The sequence below is a fragment of the Borostomias antarcticus genome (genome assembly GCF_949987555.1).
Source record: "Borostomias antarcticus genome assembly, chromosome: 27".
NCBI classification, from domain to species: Eukaryota; Metazoa; Chordata; class Actinopteri; order Stomiiformes; family Stomiidae; genus Borostomias; species Borostomias antarcticus.
In genome coordinates this window covers 5,000,351-5,019,699 of record NC_140260.1, presented here as the reverse complement: position 1 = coordinate 5,019,699, position 19,349 = coordinate 5,000,351, and positions in this window count along the sequence as shown.

Sequence of the window (19,349 nt, the reverse complement as noted above, 5' to 3'; positions counted from 1 at the left end):
TTCCTCATCAAATTCTACAGTTAGCAGTCCCCTATGCAGGTAAATTTGCTGTACGAGCTTCGGTTTCCGAGATATTTGACAAAAACCAAACAGATATGAAAAATGATGTGGCTCAAACGGCTATAACTTTTGAATCGAAAGTCGTAGAGCCTCGCAGATGGGCTCATTCGATTCCTCATCAAATTCTACAGTTAGCAGTCCCCTATGCAGATAAATTTGCTGTACGAGCTTCCGTTTCCGAGATATTTGACAAAAAACGTATCATGTTAACTTATCAAAACCACTAGAGGGCGCCTCGCCACGTTACATCTCCCATTGCTTTTATGATGTCATAGTAGACGTTGCTGACGCAGACACTTAAACAGTCAGTGATCCATTCCATCTCATCAGAGTAGCTAGTGACTTCTGGATCTGACACACTGACTTAGAGAAAACAAGTAAGTCCATAATGGGGATAAACTTTAGAGTAAGAATTTTCTACAATTATTCTGTATTCATTCTTTGACAAAAACACCCCCAATTGAAGACAGAATAGAGTACATATTGCTCTCTGAGCTTTGTTTAACCAAGTTGTCATATAAATGATGTGTTGATACTGGTTGATTAGAGGACTAGCAGTGATGGCAACTCACAGGCTCAAAAGGCTATAACTTTTGAATCGAAAGTCGTAGAGCCTCGCAGATGGGCTCATTCGATTCCTCATCAAATTCTACAGTTAGCAGTCCCCTATGCAGGTAAATTTGTTGTACGAGCTTCGGTTTCCGAGATATTTGACAAAAACCAAACAGATATGAAAAATGATGTGGCTCAAACGGCTATAACTTTTGAATCGAAAGTCGTAGAGCCACGCAGATGGGCTCATTCGATTCCTCATCAAATTCTACAGTTATCAGTCCCCTATGCAGATAAATTTGCTGTACGAGCTTCCGTTTCCGAGATATTTGACAAAAACCGTACAGATATGAAAAATGATGTGTCAAATGTCCTTGAAATCGGACAAAAACCGTACAGATATGAAAATGATGTGGTTCAAACGGCTATAACTTTTGAATCGAAAGTCGTAGAGCCTCGCAGATGGGCTCATTCGATTCCTCATCAAATTCTACAGTTAGCAGTCCCCTATGCAGATAAATTTGCTGTACGAGCTTCCGTTTCCGAGATATTTGACAAAAACCGTATCATGTTAACTTATCAAAACCACTAGAGGGCGCCTCGCCACGTTACATCTCCCATTGCTTTTATGATGTCATAGTAGACGTTGCTGACGCAGACACTTAAACAGTCAGTGATCCATTCCACCTCATCAGAGTAGCTAGTGACTTCTGGATCTGACACACTGACTTAGAGAAAACAAGTAAGTCCATAATGGGGATAAACTTTAGAGTAAGAATTTTCTACAATTATTCTGTATTCATTCTTTGACAAAAACACCCCCAATTGAAGACAGAATAGAGTACATATTGCTCTCTGAGCTTTGTTTAACCAAGTTGTCATATAAATGATGTGTTGATACTGGTTGATTAGAGGACTAGCAGTGATGGCAACTCACAGGCTCAAAAGGCTATAACTTTTGAATCGAAAGTCGTAGAGCCTCGCAGATGGGCTCATTCGATTCCTCATCAAATTCTACAGTTAGCAGTCCCCTATGCAGGTAAATTTGCTGTACGAGCTTCGGTTTCCGAGATATTTGACAAAAACCAAACAGATATGAAAAATGATGTGGCTCAAACGGCTATAACTTTTGAATCGAAAGTCGTAGAGCCTCGCAGATGGGCTCATTGGATTCCTCATCAAATTCTACAGTTAGCAGTCCCCTATGCAGATAAATTTGCTGTACGAGCTTCCGTTTCCGAGATATTTGACAAAAACCGTACAGATATGAAAAATGATGTGTCAAATGTCCTTGAAATCGGACAAAAACCGTACAGATATGAAAATGATGTGGTTCAAACGGCTATAACTTTTGAATCGAAAGTCGTAGAGCCTCGCAGATGGGCTCATTCGATTCCTCATCAAATTCTACAGTTAGCAGTCCCCTATGCAGATACATTTGCTGTACGAGCTTCCGTTTCCGAGATATTTGACAAAAACCGTACAGATATGAAAAATGATGTGTCAAATGTCCTTGAAATCGGACAAAAACCGTACAGATATGAAAATGATGTGGTTCAAACGGCTATAACTTTTGAATCGAAAGTCGTAGAGCCTCGCAGATGGGCTCATTCGATTCCTCATCAAATTCTACAGTTAGCAGTCCCCTATGCAGATACATTTGCTGTACGAGCTTCCGTTTCCGAGATATTTGACAAAAACCGTATCATGTTAACTTATCAAAACCACTAGAGGGCGCCTCGCCACGTTACATCTCCCATTGCTTTTATGATGTCATAGTAGACGTTGCTGACGCAGACACTTAAACAGTCAGTGATCCATTCCACCTCATCAGAGTAGCTAGTGACTTCTGGATCTGACACACTGACTTAGAGAAAACAAGTAAGTCCATAATGGGGATAAACTTTAGAGTAAGAATTTTCTACAATTATTCTGTATTCATTCTTTGACAAAAACACCCCCAATTGAAGACAGAATAGAGTACATATTGCTCTCTGAGCTTTGTTTAACCAAGTTGTCATATAAATGATGTGTTGATACTGGTTGATTAGAGGACTAGCAGTGATGGCAACTCACAGGCTCAAAAGGCTATAACTTTTGAATCGAAAGTCGTAGAGCCTCGCAGATGGGCTCATTCGATTCCTTATCAAATTCTACAGTTAGCAGTCCCCTATGCAGATAAATTTGCTGTACGAGCTTCCGTTTCCGAGATATTTGACAAAAACCGTACAGATATGAAAAATGATGTGTCAAATGTCCTTGAAATCGGACAAAAACCGTACAGATATGAAAATGATGTGGTTCAAACGGCTATAACTTTTGAATCGAAAGTCGTAGAGCATCGCAGATGGGCTCATTCGATTCCTCATCAAATTCTACAGTTAGCAGTCCCCTATGCAGGTAAATTTGCTGTACGAGCTTCGGTTTCCGAGATATTTGACAAAAACCAAACAGATATGAAAAATGATGTGGCTCAAACGGCTATAACTTTTGAATCGAAAGTCGTAGAGCCTCGCAGATGGGCTCATTCGATTCCTCATCAAATTCTACAGTTAGCAGTCCCCTATGCAGATACATTTGCTGTACGAGCTTCCGTTTCCGAGATATTTGACAAAAACCGTACAGATATGAAAAATGATGTGTCAAATGTCCTTGAAATCGGACAAAAACCGTACAGATATGAAAATGATGTGGTTCAAACGGCTATAACTTTTGAATCGAAAGTCGTAGAGCCTCGCAGATGGGCTCATTCGATTCCTCATCAAATTCTACAGTTAGCAGTCCCCTATGCAGATAAATTTGCTGTACGAGCTTCCGTTTCCGAGATATTTGACAAAAACCGTACAGATATGAAAAATGATGTGTCAAATGTCCTTGAAATCGGACAATAACCGTACAGATATGAAAATGATGTGGTTCAAACGGCTATAACTTTTGAATCGAAAGTCGTAGAGCCTCGCAGATGGGCTCATTCGATTCCTCATCAAATTCTACAGTTAGCAGTCCCCTATGCAGATACATTTGCTGTACGAGCTTCCGTTTCCGAGATATTTGACAAAAACCGTATCATGTTAACTTATCAAAACCACTAGAGGGCGCCTCGCCACGTTACATCTCCCATTGCTTTTATGATGTCATAGTAGACGTTGCTGACGCAGACACTTAAACAGTCAGTGATCCATTCCATCTCATCAGAGTAGCTAGTGACTTCTGGATCTGACACACTGACTTAGAGAAAACAAGTAAGTCCATAATGGGGATAAACTTTAGAGTAAGAATTTTCTACAATTATTCTGTATTCATTCTTTGACAAAAACACCCCCAATTCAAGACAGAATAGAGTACATATTGCTCTCTGAGCTTTGTTTAACCAAGTTGTCATATAAATGATGTGTTTATACTGGTTGATTAGAGGACTAGCAGTGATGGCAACTCACAGGCTCAAAAGGCTATAACTTTTGAATCGAAAGTCGTAGAGCCTCGCAGATGGGCTCATTCGATTCCTCATCAAATTCTACAGTTAGCAGTCCCCTATGCAGATACATTTGCTGTACGAGCTTCCGTTTCTGAGATATTTGACAAAAACCGTACAGATATGAAAAATGATGTGTCAAATGTCCTTGAAATCGGACAAAAACCGTACAGATATGAAAAATGATGTGGTTCAAACGGCTATAACTTTTGAATCGAAAGTCGTAGAGCCTCGCAGATGGGCTCATTCGATTCCTCATCAAATTCTACAGTTAGCAGTCCCCTATGCAGATACATTTGCTGTACGAGCTTCCGTTTCCGAGATATTTGACAAAAACCGTATCATGTTAACTTATCAAAACCACTAGAGGGCGCCTCGCCACGTTACATCTCCCATTGCTTTTATGATGTCATAGTAGACGTTGCTGACGCAGACACTTAAACAGTCAGTGATCCATTCCACCTCATCAGAGTAGCTAGTGACTTCTGGATCTGACACACTGACTTAGAGAAAACAAGTAAGTCCATAATGGGGATAAACTTTAGAGTAAGAATTTTCTACAATTATTCTGTATTCATTCTTTGACAAAAACACCCCCAATTGAAGACAGAATAGAGTACATATTGCTCTCTGAGCTTTGTTTAACCAAGTTGTCATATAAATGATGTGTTGATACTGGTTGATTAGAGGACTAGCAGTGATGGCAACTCACAGGCTCAAAAGGCTATAACTTTTGAATCGAAAGTCGTAGAGCCTCGCAGATGGGCTCATTCGATTCCTTATCAAATTCTACAGTTAGCAGTCCCCTATGCAGATAAATTTGCTGTACGAGCTTCCGTTTCCGAGATATTTGACAAAAACCGTATCATGTTAACTTATCAAAACCACTAGAGGGCGCCTCGCCACGTTACATCTCCCATTGCTTTTATGATGTCATAGTAGACGTTGCTGACGCAGACACTTAAACAGTCAGTGATCCATTCCACCTCATCAGAGTAGCTAGTGACTTCTGGATCTGACACACTGACTTAGAGAAAACAAGTAAGTCCATAATGGGGATAAACTTTAGAGTAAGAATTTTCTACAATTATTCTGTATTCATTCTTTGACAAAAACACCCCCAATTGAAGACAGAATAGAGTACATATTGCTCTCTGAGCTTTGTTTAACCAAGTTGTCATATAAATGATGTGTTGATACTGGTTGATTAGAGGACTAGCAGTGATGGCAACTCACAGGCTCAAAAGGCTATAACTTTTGAATCGAAAGTCGTAGAGCCTCGCAGATGGGCTCATTCGATTCCTCATCAAATTCTACAGTTAGCAGTCCCCTAGGCAGGTAAATTTGCTGTACGAGCTTCGGTTTCCGAGATATTTGACAAAAACCAAACAGATATGAAAAATGATGTGGCTCAAACGGCTATAACTTTTGAATCGAAAGTCGTAGAGCCTCGCAGATGGGCTCATTCGATTCCTCATCAAATTCTACAGTTAGCAGTCCCCTATGCAGATACATTTGCTGTACGAGCTTCCGTTTCCGAGATATTTGACAAAAACCGTACAGATATGAAAAATGATGTGTCAAATGTCCTTGAAATCGGACAAAAACCGTACAGATATGAAAATGATGTGGTTCAAACGGCTATAACTTTTGAATCGAAAGTCGTAGAGCCTCGCAGATGGGCTCATTCGATTCCTCATCAAATTCTACAGTTAGCAGTCCCCTATGCAGATACATTTGCTGTACGAGCTTCCGTTTCCGAGATATTTGACAAAAACCGTACAGATATGAAAAATGATGTGTCAAATGTCCTTGAAATCGGACAAAAACCGTACAGATATGAAAATGATGTGGTTCAAACGGCTATAACTTTTGAATCGAAAGTCGTAGAGCCTCGCAGATGGGCTCATTCAATTCCTCATCAAATTCTACAGTTAGCAGTCCCCTATGCAGATACATTTGCTGTACGAGCTTCCGTTTCCGAGATATTTGACAAAAACCGTATCATGTTAACTTATCAAAACCACTAGAGGGCGCCTCGCCACGTTACATCTCCCATTGCTTTTATGATGTCATAGTAGACGTTGCTGACGCAGACACTTAAACAGTCAGTGATCCATTCCACCTCATCAGAGTAGCTAGTGACTTCTGGATCTGACACACTGACTTAGAGAAAACAAGTAAGTCCATAATGGGGATAAACTTTAGAGTAAGAATTTTCTACAATTATTCTGTATTCATTCTTTGACAAAAACACCCCCAATTGAAGACAGAATAGAGTACATATTGCTCTCTGAGCTTTGTTTAACCAAGTTGTCATATAAATGATGTGTTGATACTGGTTGATTAGAGGACTAGCAGTGATGGCAACTCACAGGCTCAAAAGGCTATAACTTTTGAATCGAAAGTCGTAGAGCCTCGCAGATGGGCTCATTCGATTCCTTATCAAATTCTACAGTTAGCAGTCCCCTATGCAGATAAATTTGCTGTACGAGCTTCCGTTTCCGAGATATTTGACAAAAACCGTACAGATATGAAAAATGATGTGTCAAATGTCCTTGAAATCGGACAAAAACCGTACAGATATGAAAATGATGTGGTTCAAACGGCTATAACTTTTGAATCGAAAGTCGTAGAGCATCGCAGATGGGCTCATTCGATTCCTCATCAAATTCTACAGTTAGCAGTCCCCTATGCAGGTAAATTTGCTGTACGAGCTTCGGTTTCCGAGATATTTGACAAAAACCAAACAGATATGAAAAATGATGTGGCTCAAACGGCTATAACTTTTGAATCGAAAGTCGTAGAGCCTCGCAGATGGGCTCATTCGATTCCTCATCAAATTCTACAGTTAGCAGTCCCCTATGCAGGTAAATTTGCTGTACGAGCTTCGGTTTCCGAGATATTTGACAAAAACCAAACAGATATGAAAAATGATGTGGCTCAAACGGCTATAACTTTTGAATCGAAAGTCGTAGAGCCTCGCAGATGGGCTCATTCGATTCCTCATCAAATTCTACAGTTAGCAGTCCCCTATGCAGATACATTTGCTGTACGAGCTTCCGTTTCCGAGATATTTGACAAAAACCGTACAGATATGAAAAATGATGTGTCAAATGTCCTTGAAATCGGACAAAAACCGTACAGATATGAAAATGATGTGGTTCAAACGGCTATAACTTTTGAATCGAAAGTCGTAGAGCCTCGCAGATGGGCTCATTCGATTCCTCATCAAATTCTACAGTTAGCAGTCCCCTATGCAGATACATTTGCTGTACGAGCTTCCGTTTCCGAGATATTTGACAAAAACCGTATCATGTTAACTTATCAAAACCACTAGAGGGCGCCTCGCCACGTTACATCTCCCATTGCTTTTATGATGTCATAGTAGACGTTGCTGACGCAGACACTTAAACAGTCAGTGATCCATTCCACCTCATCAGAGTAGCTAGTGACTTCTGGATCTGACACACTGACTTAGAGAAAACAAGTAAGTCCATAATGGGGATAAACTTTAGAGTAAGAATTTTCTACAATTATTCTGTATTCATTCTTTGACAAAAACACCCCCAATTGAAGACAGAATAGAGTACATATTGCTCTCTGAGCTTTGTTTAACCAAGTTGTCATATAAATGATGTGTTGATACTGGTTGATTAGAGGACTAGCAGTGATGGCAACTCACAGGCTCAAAAGGCTATAACTTTTGAATCGAAAGTCGTAGAGCCTCGCAGATGGGCTCATTCGATTCCTTATCAAATTCTACAGTTAGCAGTCCCCTACGCAGATAAATTTGCTGTACGAGCTTCCGTTTCCGAGATATTTGACAAAAACCGTACAGATATGAAAAATGATGTGTCAAATGTCCTTGAAATCGGACAAAAACCGTACAGATATGAAAATGATGTGGTTCAAACGGCTATAACTTTTGAATCGAAAGTCGTAGAGCATCGCAGATGGGCTCATTCGATTCCTCATCAAATTCTACAGTTAGCAGTCCCCTATGCAGGTAAATTTGCTGTACGAGCTTCGGTTTCCGAGATATTTGACAAAAACCAAACAGATATGAAAAATGATGTGGCTCAAACGGCTATAACTTTTGAATCGAAAGTCGTAGAGCCTCGCAGATGGGCTCATTCGATTCCTCATCAAATTCTACAGTTAGCAGTCCCCTATGCAGATAAATTTGCTGTACGAGCTTCCGTTTCCGAGATATTTGACAAAAAACGTATCATGTTAACTTATCAAAACCACTAGAGGGCGCCTCGCCACGTTACATCTCCCATTGCTTTTATGATGTCATAGTAGACGTTGCTGACGCAGACACTTAAACAGTCAGTGATCCATTCCATCTCATCAGAGTAGCTAGTGACTTCTGGATCTGACACACTGACTTAGAGAAAACAAGTAAGTCCATAATGGGGATAAACTTTAGAGTAAGAATTTTCTACAATTATTCTGTATTCATTCTTTGACAAAAACACCCCCAATTGAAGACAGAATAGAGTACATATTGCTCTCTGAGCTTTGTTTAACCAAGTTGTCATATAAATGATGTGTTGATACTGGTTGATTAGAGGACTAGCAGTGATGGCAACTCACAGGCTCAAAAGGCTATAACTTTTGAATCGAAAGTCGTAGAGCCTCGCAGATGGGCTCATTCGATTCCTCATCAAATTCTACAGTTAGCAGTCCCCTAGGCAGGTAAATTTGCTGTACGAGCTTCGGTTTCCGAGATATTTGACAAAAACCAAACAGATATGAAAAATGATGTGGCTCAAACGGCTATAACTTTTGAATCGAAAGTCGTAGAGCCTCGCAGATGGGCTCATTCGATTCCTCATCAAATTCTACAGTTAGCAGTCCCCTATGCAGATACATTTGCTGTACGAGCTTCCGTTTCCGAGATATTTGACAAAAACCGTACAGATATGAAAAATGATGTGTCAAATGTCCTTGAAATCGGACAAAAACCGTACAGATATGAAAATGATGTGGTTCAAACGGCTATAACTTTTGAATCGAAAGTCGTAGAGCCTCGCAGATGGGCTCATTCGATTCCTCATCAAATTGTCCCCTATGCAGATACATTTGCTGTACGAGCTTCCGTTTCCGAGATATTTGACAAAAACCGTACAGATATGAAAAATGATGTGTCAAATGTCCTTGAAATCGGACAAAAACCGTACAGATATGAAAATGATGTGGTTCAAACGGCTATAACTTTTGAATCGAAAGTCGTAGAGCCTCGCAGATGGGCTCATTCAATTCCTCATCAAATTCTACAGTTAGCAGTCCCCTATGCAGATACATTTGCTGTACGAGCTTCCGTTTCCGAGATATTTGACAAAAACCGTATCATGTTAACTTATCAAAACCACTAGAGGGCGCCTCGCCACGTTACATCTCCCATTGCTTTTATGATGTCATAGTAGACGTTGCTGACGCAGACACTTAAACAGTCAGTGATCCATTCCACCTCATCAGAGTAGCTAGTGACTTCTGGATCTGACACACTGACTTAGAGAAAACAAGTAAGTCCATAATGGGGATAAACTTTAGAGTAAGAATTTTCTACAATTATTCTGTATTCATTCTTTGACAAAAACACCCCCAATTGAAGACAGAATAGAGTACATATTGCTCTCTGAGCTTTGTTTAACCAAGTTGTCATATAAATGATGTGTTGATACTGGTTGATTAGAGGACTAGCAGTGATGGCAACTCACAGGCTCAAAAGGCTATAACTTTTGAATCGAAAGTCGTAGAGCCTCGCAGATGGGCTCATTCGATTCCTTATCAAATTCTACAGTTAGCAGTCCCCTATGCAGATAAATTTGCTGTACGAGCTTCCGTTTCCGAGATATTTGACAAAAACCGTACAGATATGAAAAATGATGTGTCAAATGTCCTTGAAATCGGACAAAAACCGTACAGATATGAAAATGATGTGGTTCAAACGGCTATAACTTTTGAATCGAAAGTCGTAGAGCATCGCAGATGGGCTCATTCGATTCCTCATCAAATTCTACAGTTAGCAGTCCCCTATGCAGGTAAATTTGCTGTACGAGCTTCGGTTTCCGAGATATTTGACAAAAACCAAACAGATATGAAAAATGATGTGGCTCAAACGGCTATAACTTTTGAATCGAAAGTCGTAGAGCCTCGCAGATGGGCTCATTCGATTCCTCATCAAATTCTACAGTTAGCAGTCCCCTATGCAGATAAATTTGCTGTACGAGCTTCCGTTTCCGAGATATTTGACAAAAAACGTATCATGTTAACTTATCAAAACCACTAGAGGGCGCCTCGCCACGTTACATCTCCCATTGCTTTTATGATGTCATAGTAGACGTTGCTGACGCAGACACTTAAACAGTCAGTGATCCATTCCATCTCATCAGAGTAGCTAGTGACTTCTGGATCTGACACACTGACTTAGAGAAAACAAGTAAGTCCATAATGGGGATAAACTTTAGAGTAAGAATTTTCTACAATTATTCTGTATTCATTCTTTGACAAAAACACCCCCAATTGAAGACAGAATAGAGTACATATTGCTCTCTGAGCTTTGTTTAACCAAGTTGTCATATAAATGATGTGTTGATACTGGTTGATTAGAGGACTAGCAGTGATGGCAACTCACAGGCTCAAAAGGCTATAACTTTTGAATCGAAAGTCGTAGAGCCTCGCAGATGGGCTCATTCGATTCCTCATCAAATTCTACAGTTAGCAGTCCCCTAGGCAGGTAAATTTGCTGTACGAGCTTCGGTTTCCGAGATATTTGACAAAAACCAAACAGATATGAAAAATGATGTGGCTCAAACGGCTATAACTTTTGAATCGAACGTCGTAGAGCCTCGCAGATGGGCTCATTCGATTCCTCATCAAATTCTACAGTTAGCAGTCCCCTATGCAGATACATTTGCTGTACGAGCTTCCGTTTCCGAGATATTTGACAAAAACCGTACAGATATGAAAAATGATGTGTCAAATGTCCTTGAAATCGGACAAAAACCGTACAGATATGAAAATGATGTGGTTCAAACGGCTATAACTTTTGAATCGAAAGTCGTAGAGCCTCGCAGATGGGCTCATTCGATTCCTCATCAAATTGTCCCCTATGCAGATACATTTGCTGTACGAGCTTCCGTTTCCGAGATATTTGACAAAAACCGTACAGATATGAAAAATGATGTGTCAAATGTCCTTGAAATCGGACAAAAACCGTACAGATATGAAAATGATGTGGTTCAAACGGCTATAACTTTTGAATCGAAAGTCGTAGAGCCTCGCAGATGGGCTCATTCAATTCCTCATCAAATTCTACAGTTAGCAGTCCCCTATGCAGATACATTTGCTGTACGAGCTTCCGTTTCCGAGATATTTGACAAAAACCGTATCATGTTAACTTATCAAAACCACTAGAGGGCGCCTCGCCACGTTACATCTCCCATTGCTTTTATGATGTCATAGTAGACGTTGCTGACGCAGACACTTAAACAGTCAGTGATCCATTCCACCTCATCAGAGTAGCTAGTGACTTCTGGATCTGACACACTGACTTAGAGAAAACAAGTAAGTCCATAATGGGGATAAACTTTAGAGTAAGAATTTTCTACAATTATTCTGTATTCATTCTTTGACAAAAACACCCCCAATTGAAGACAGAATAGAGTACATATTGCTCTCTGAGCTTTGTTTAACCAAGTTGTCATATAAATGATGTGTTGATACTGGTTGATTAGAGGACTAGCAGTGATGGCAACTCACAGGCTCAAAAGGCTATAACTTTTGAATCGAAAGTCGTAGAGCCTCGCAGATGGGCTCATTCGATTCCTTATCAAATTCTACAGTTAGCAGTCCCCTATGCAGATAAATTTGCTGTACGAGCTTCCGTTTCCGAGATATTTGACAAAAACCGTACAGATATGAAAAATGATGTGTCAAATGTCCTTGAAATCGGACAAAAACCGTACAGATATGAAAATGATGTGGTTCAAACGGCTATAACTTTTGAATCGAAAGTCGTAGAGCATCGCAGATGGGCTCATTCGATTCCTCATCAAATTCTACAGTTAGCAGTCCCCTATGCAGGTAAATTTGCTGTACGAGCTTCGGTTTCCGAGATATTTGACAAAAACCAAACAGATATGAAAAATGATGTGGCTCAAACGGCTATAACTTTTGAATCGAAAGTCGTAGAGCCTCGCAGATGGGCTCATTCGATTCCTCATCAAATTCTACAGTTAGCAGTCCCCTATGCAGATAAAGTTGCTGTACGAGCTTCCGTTTCCGAGATATTTGACAAAAAACGTATCATGTTAACTTATCAAAACCACTAGAGGGCGCCTCGCCACGTTACATCTCCCATTGCTTTTATGATGTCATAGTAGACGTTGCTGACGCAGACACTTAAACAGTCAGTGATCCATTCCATCTCATCAGAGTAGCTAGTGACTTCTGGATCTGACACACTGACTTAGAGAAAACAAGTAAGTCCATAATGGGGATAAACTTTAGAGTAAGAATTTTCTACAATTATTCTGTATTCATTCTTTGACAAAAACACCCCCAATTGAAGACAGAATAGAGTACATATTGCTCTCTGAGCTTTGTTTAACCAAGTTGTCATATAAATGATGTGTTGATACTGGTTGATTAGAGGACTAGCAGTGATGGCAACTCACAGGCTCAAAAGGCTATAACTTTTGAATCGAAAGTCGTAGAGCCTCGCAGATGGGCTCATTCGATTCCTCATCAAATTCTACAGTTAGCAGTCCCCTAGGCAGGTAAATTTGCTGTACGAGCTTCGGTTTCCGAGATATTTGACAAAAACCAAACAGATATGAAAAATGATGTGGCTCAAACGGCTATAACTTTTGAATCGAAAGTCGTAGAGCCTCGCAGATGGGCTCATTCGATTCCTCATCAAATTCTACAGTTAGCAGTCCCCTATGCAGATACATTTGCTGTACGAGCTTCCGTTTCCGAGATATTTGACAAAAACCGTACAGATATGAAAAATGATGTGTCAAATGTCCTTGAAATCGGACAAAAACCGTACAGATATGAAAATGATGTGGTTCAAACGGCTATAACTTTTGAATCGAAAGTCGTAGAGCCTCGCAGATGGGCTCATTCGATTCCTCATCAAATTGTCCCCTATGCAGATACATTTGCTGTACGAGCTTCCGTTTCCGAGATATTTGACAAAAACCGTACAGATATGAAAAATGATGTGTCAAATGTCCTTGAAATCGGACAAAAACCGTACAGATATGAAAATGATGTGGTTCAAACGGCTATAACTTTTGAATCGAAAGTCGTAGAGCCTCGCAGATGGGCTCATTCAATTCCTCATCAAATTCTACAGTTAGCAGTCCCCTATGCAGATACATTTGCTGTACGAGCTTCCGTTTCCGAGATATTTGACAAAAACCGTATCATGTTAACTTATCAAAACCACTAGAGGGCGCCTCGCCACGTTACATCTCCCATTGCTTTTATGATGTCATAGTAGACGTTGCTGACGCAGACACTTAAACAGTCAGTGATCCATTCCACCTCATCAGAGTAGCTAGTGACTTCTGGATCTGACACACTGACTTAGAGAAAACAAGTAAGTCCATAATGGGGATAAACTTTAGAGTAAGAATTTTCTACAATTATTCTGTATTCATTCTTTGACAAAAACACCCCCAATTGAAGACAGAATAGAGTACATATTGCTCTCTGAGCTTTGTTTAACCAAGTTGTCATATAAATGATGTGTTGATACTGGTTGATTAGAGGACTAGCAGTGATGGCAACTCACAGGCTCAAAAGGCTATAACTTTTGAATCGAAAGTCGTAGAGCCTCGCAGATGGGCTCATTCGATTCCTTATCAAATTCTACAGTTAGCAGTCCCCTATGCAGATAAATTTGCTGTACGAGCTTCCGTTTCCGAGATATTTGACAAAAACCGTACAGATATGAAAAATGATGTGTCAAATGTCCTTGAAATCGGACAAAAACCGTACAGATATGAAAATGATGTGGTTCAAACGGCTATAACTTTTGAATCGAAAGTCGTAGAGCATCGCAGATGGGCTCATTCGATTCCTCATCAAATTCTACAGTTAGCAGTCCCCTATGCAGGTAAATTTGCTGTACGAGCTTCGGTTTCCGAGATATTTGACAAAAACCAAACAGATATGAAAAATGATGTGGCTCAAACGGCTATAACTTTTGAATCGAAAGTCGTAGAGCCTCGCAGATGGGCTCATTCGATTCCTCATCAAATTCTACAGTTAGCAGTCCCCTATGCAGATAAAGTTGCTGTACGAGCTTCCGTTTCCGAGATATTTGACAAAAAACGTATCATGTTAACTTATCAAAACCACTAGAGGGCGCCTCGCCACGTTACATCTCCCATTGCTTTTATGATGTCATAGTAGACGTTGCTGACGCAGACACTTAAACAGTCAGTGATCCATTCCATCTCATCAGAGTAGCTAGTGACTTCTGGATCTGACACACTGACTTAGAGAAAACAAGTAAGTCCATAATGGGGATAAACTTTAGAGTAAGAATTTTCTACAATTATTCTGTATTCATTCTTTGACAAAAACACCCCCAATTGAAGACAGAATAGAGTACATATTGCTCTCTGAGCTTTGTTTAACCAAGTTGTCATATAAATGATGTGTTGATACTGGTTGATTAGAGGACTAGCAGTGATGGCAACTCACAGGCTCAAAAGGCTATAACTTTTGAATCGAAAGTCGTAGAGCCTCGCAGATGGGCTCATTCGATTCCTCATCAAATTCTACAGTTAGCAGTCCCCTAGGCAGGTAAATTTGCTGTACGAGCTTCGGTTTCCGAGATATTTGACAAAAACCAAACAGATATGAAAAATGATGTGGCTCAAACGGCTATAACTTTTGAATCGAAAGTCGTAGAGCCTCGCAGATGGGCTCATTCGATTCCTCATCAAATTCTACAGTTAGCAGTCCCCTATGCAGATACATTTGCTGTACGAGCTTCCGTTTCCGAGATATTTGACAAAAACCGTACAGATATGAAAAATGATGTGTCAAATGTCCTTGAAATCGGACAAAAACCGTACAGATATGAAAATGATGTGGTTCAAACGGCTATAACTTTTGAATCGAAAGTCGTAGAGCCTCGCAGATGGGCTCATTCGATTCCTCATCAAATTGTCCCCTATGCAGATACATTTGCTGTACGAGCTTCCGTTTCCGAGATATTTGACAAAAACCGTACAGATATGAAAAATGATGTGTCAAATGTCCTTGAAATCGGACAAAAACCGTACAGATATGAAAATGATGTGGTTCAAACGGCTATAACTTTTGAATCGAAAGTCGTAGAGCCTCGCAGATGGGCTCATTCAATTCCTCATCAAATTCTACAGTTAGCAGTCCCCTATGCAGATACATTTGCTGTACGAGCTTCCGTTTCCGAGATATTTGACAAAAACCGTATCATGTTAACTTATCAAAACCACTAGAGGGCGCCTCGCCACGTTACATCTCCCATTGCTTTTATGATGTCATAGTAGACGTTGCTGACGCAGACACTTAAACAGTCAGTGATCCATTCCACCTCATCAGAGTAGCTAGTGACTTCTGGATCTGACACACTGACTTAGAGAAAACAAGTAAGTCCATAATGGGGATAAACTTTAGAGTAAGAATTTTCTACAATTATTCTGTATTCATTCTTTGACAAAAACACCCCCAATTGAAGACAGAATAGAGTACATATTGCTCTCTGAGCTTTGTTTAACCAAGTTGTCATATAAATGATGTGTTGATACTGGTTGATTAGAGGACTAGCAGTGATGGCAACTCACAGGCTCAAAAGGCTATAACTTTTGAATCGAAAGTCGTAGAGCCTCGCAGATGGGCTCATTCGATTCCTTATCAAATTCTACAGTTAGCAGTCCCCTATGCAGATAAATTTGCTGTACGAGCTTCCGTTTCCGAGATATTTGACAAAAACCGTACAGATATGAAAAATGATGTGTCAAATGTCCTTGAAATCGGACAAAAACCGTACAGATATGAAAATGATGTGGTTCAAACGGCTATAACTTTTGAATCGAAAGTCGTAGAGCATCGCAGATGGGCTCATTCGATTCCTCATCAAATTCTACAGTTAGCAGTCCCCTATGCAGGTAAATTTGCTGTACGAGCTTCGGTTTCCGAGATATTTGACAAAAACCAAACAGATATGAAAAATGATGTGGCTCAAACGGCTATAACTTTTGAATCGAAAGTCGTAGAGCCTCGCAGATGGGCTCATTCGATTCCTCATCAAATTCTACAGTTAGCAGTCCCCTATGCAGGTAAATTTGCTGTACGAGCTTCGGTTTCCGAGATATTTGACAAAAACCAAACAGATATGAAAAATGATGTGGCTCAAACGGCTATAACTTTTGAATCGAAAGTCGTAGAGCCTCGCAGATGGGCTCATTCGATTCCTCATCAAATTCTACAGTTAGCAGTCCCCTATGCAGATACATTTGCTGTACGAGCTTCCGTTTCCGAGATATTTGACAAAAACCGTACAGATATGAAAAATGATGTGTCAAATGTCCTTGAAATCGGACAAAAACCGTACAGATATGAAAATGATGTGGTTCAAACGGCTATAACTTTTGAATCGAAAGTCGTAGAGCCTCGCAGATGGGCTCATTCGATTCCTCATCAAATTCTACAGTTAGCAGTCCCCTATGCAGATACATTTGCTGTACGAGCTTCCGTTTCCGAGATATTTGACAAAAACCGTATCATGTTAACTTATCAAAACCACTAGAGGGCGCCTCGCCACGTTACATCTCCCATTGCTTTTATGATGTCATAGTAGACGTTGCTGACGCAGACACTTAAACAGTCAGTGATCCATTCCACCTCATCAGAGTAGCTAGTGACTTCTGGATCTGACACACTGACTTAGAGAAAACAAGTAAGTCCATAATGGGGATAAACTTTAGAGTAAGAATTTTCTACAATTATTCTGTATTCATTCTTTGACAAAAACACCCCCAATTGAAGACAGAATAGAGTACATATTGCTCTCTGAGCTTTGTTTAACCAAGTTGTCATATAAATGATGTGTTGATACTGGTTGATTAGAGGACTAGCAGTGATGGCAACTCACAGGCTCAAAAGGCTATAACTTTTGAATCGAAAGTCGTAGAGCCTCGCAGATGGGCTCATTCGATTCCTTATCAAATTCTACAGTTAGCAGTCCCCTACGCAGATAAATTTGCTGTACGAGCTTCCGTTTCCGAGATATTTGACAAAAACCGTACAGATATGAAAAATGATGTGTCAAATGTCCTTGAAATCGGACAAAAACCGTACAGATATGAAAATGATGTGGCTCAAACGGCTATAACTTTTGAATCGAAAGTCGTAGAGCCTCGCAGATGGGCTCATTCGATTCCTCATCAAATTCTACAGTTAGCAGTCCCCTATGCAGATACATTTGCTGTACGAGCTTCCGTTTCCGAGATATTTGACAAAAACCGTACAGATATGAAAAATGATGTGTCAAATGTCCTTGAAATCGGACAAAAACCGTACAGATATGAAAATGATGTGGTTCAAACGGCTATAACTTTTGAATCGAAAGTCGTAGAGCCTCGCAGATGGGCTCATTCGATTCCTCATCAAATTGTCCCCTATGCAGATACATTTGCTGTACGAGCTTCCGTTTCCGAGATATTTGACAAAAACCGTACAGATATGAAAAATGATGTGTCAAATGTCCTTGAAATCGGACAAAAACCGTACAGATATGAAAATGATGTGGTTCAAACGGCTATAACTTTTGAATCGAAAGTCGTAGAGCCTCGCAGATGGGCTCATTCAATTCCTCATCAAATTCTACAGTTAGCAGTCCCCTATGCAGATACATTTGCTGTACGAGCTTCCGTTTCCGAGATATTTGACAAAAACCGTATCATGTTAACTTATCAAAACCACTAGAGGGCGCCTCGCCACGTTACATCTCCCATTGCTTTTATGATGTCATAGTAGACGTTGCTGACGCAGACACTTAAACAGTCAGTGATCCATTCCACCTCATCAGAGTAGCTAGTGACTTCTGGATCTGACACACTGACTTAGAGAAAACAAGTAAGTCCATAATGGGGATAAACTTTAGAGTAAGAATTTTCTACAATTATTCTGTATTCATTCTTTGACAAAAACACCCCCAATTGAAGACAGAATAGAGTACATATTGCTCTCTGAGCTTTGTTTAACCAAGTTGTCATATAAATGATGTGTTGATACTGGTTGATTAGAGGACTAGCAGTGATGGCAACTCACAGGCTCAAAAGGCTATAACTTTTGAATCGAAAGTCGTAGAGCCTCGCAGATGGGCTCATTCGATTCCTTATCAAATTCTACAGTTAGCAGTCCCCTATGCAGATAAATTTGCTGTACGAGCTTCCGTTTCCGAGATATTTGACAAAAACCGTACAGATATGAAAAATGATGTGTCAAATGTCCTTGAAATCGGACAAAAACCGTACAGATATGAAAATGATGTGGTTCAAACGGCTATAACTTTTGAATCGAAAGTCGTAGAGCATCGCAGATGGGCTCATTCGATTCCTCATCAAATTCTACAGTTAGCAGTCCCCTATGCAGGTAAATTTGCTGTACGAGCTTCGGTTTCCGAGATATTTGACAAAAACCAAACAGATATGAAAAATGATGTGGCTCAAACGGCTATAACTTTTGAATCGAAAGTCGTAGAGCCTCGCAGATGGGCTCATTCGATTCCTCATCAAATTCTACAGTTAGCAGTCCCCTATGCAGGTAAATTTGCTGTACGAGCTTCGGTTTCCGAGATATTTGACAAAAACCAAACAGATATGAAAAATGATGTGGCTCAAACGGCTATAACTTTTGAATCGAAAGTCGTAGAGCCTCGCAGATGGGCTCATTCGATTCCTCATCAAATTCTACAGTTAGCAGTCCCCTATGCAGATACATTTGCTGTACGAGCTTCCGTTTCCGAGATATTTGACAAAAACCGTACAGATATGAAAAATGATGTGTCAAATGTCCTTGAAATCGGACAAAAACCGTACAGATATGAAAATGATGTGGTTCAAACGGCTATAACTTTTGAATCGAAAGTCGTAGAGCCTCGCAGATGGGCTCATTCGATTCCTCATCAAATTCTACAGTTAGCAGTCCCCTATGCAGATACATTTGCTGTACGAGCTTCCGTTTC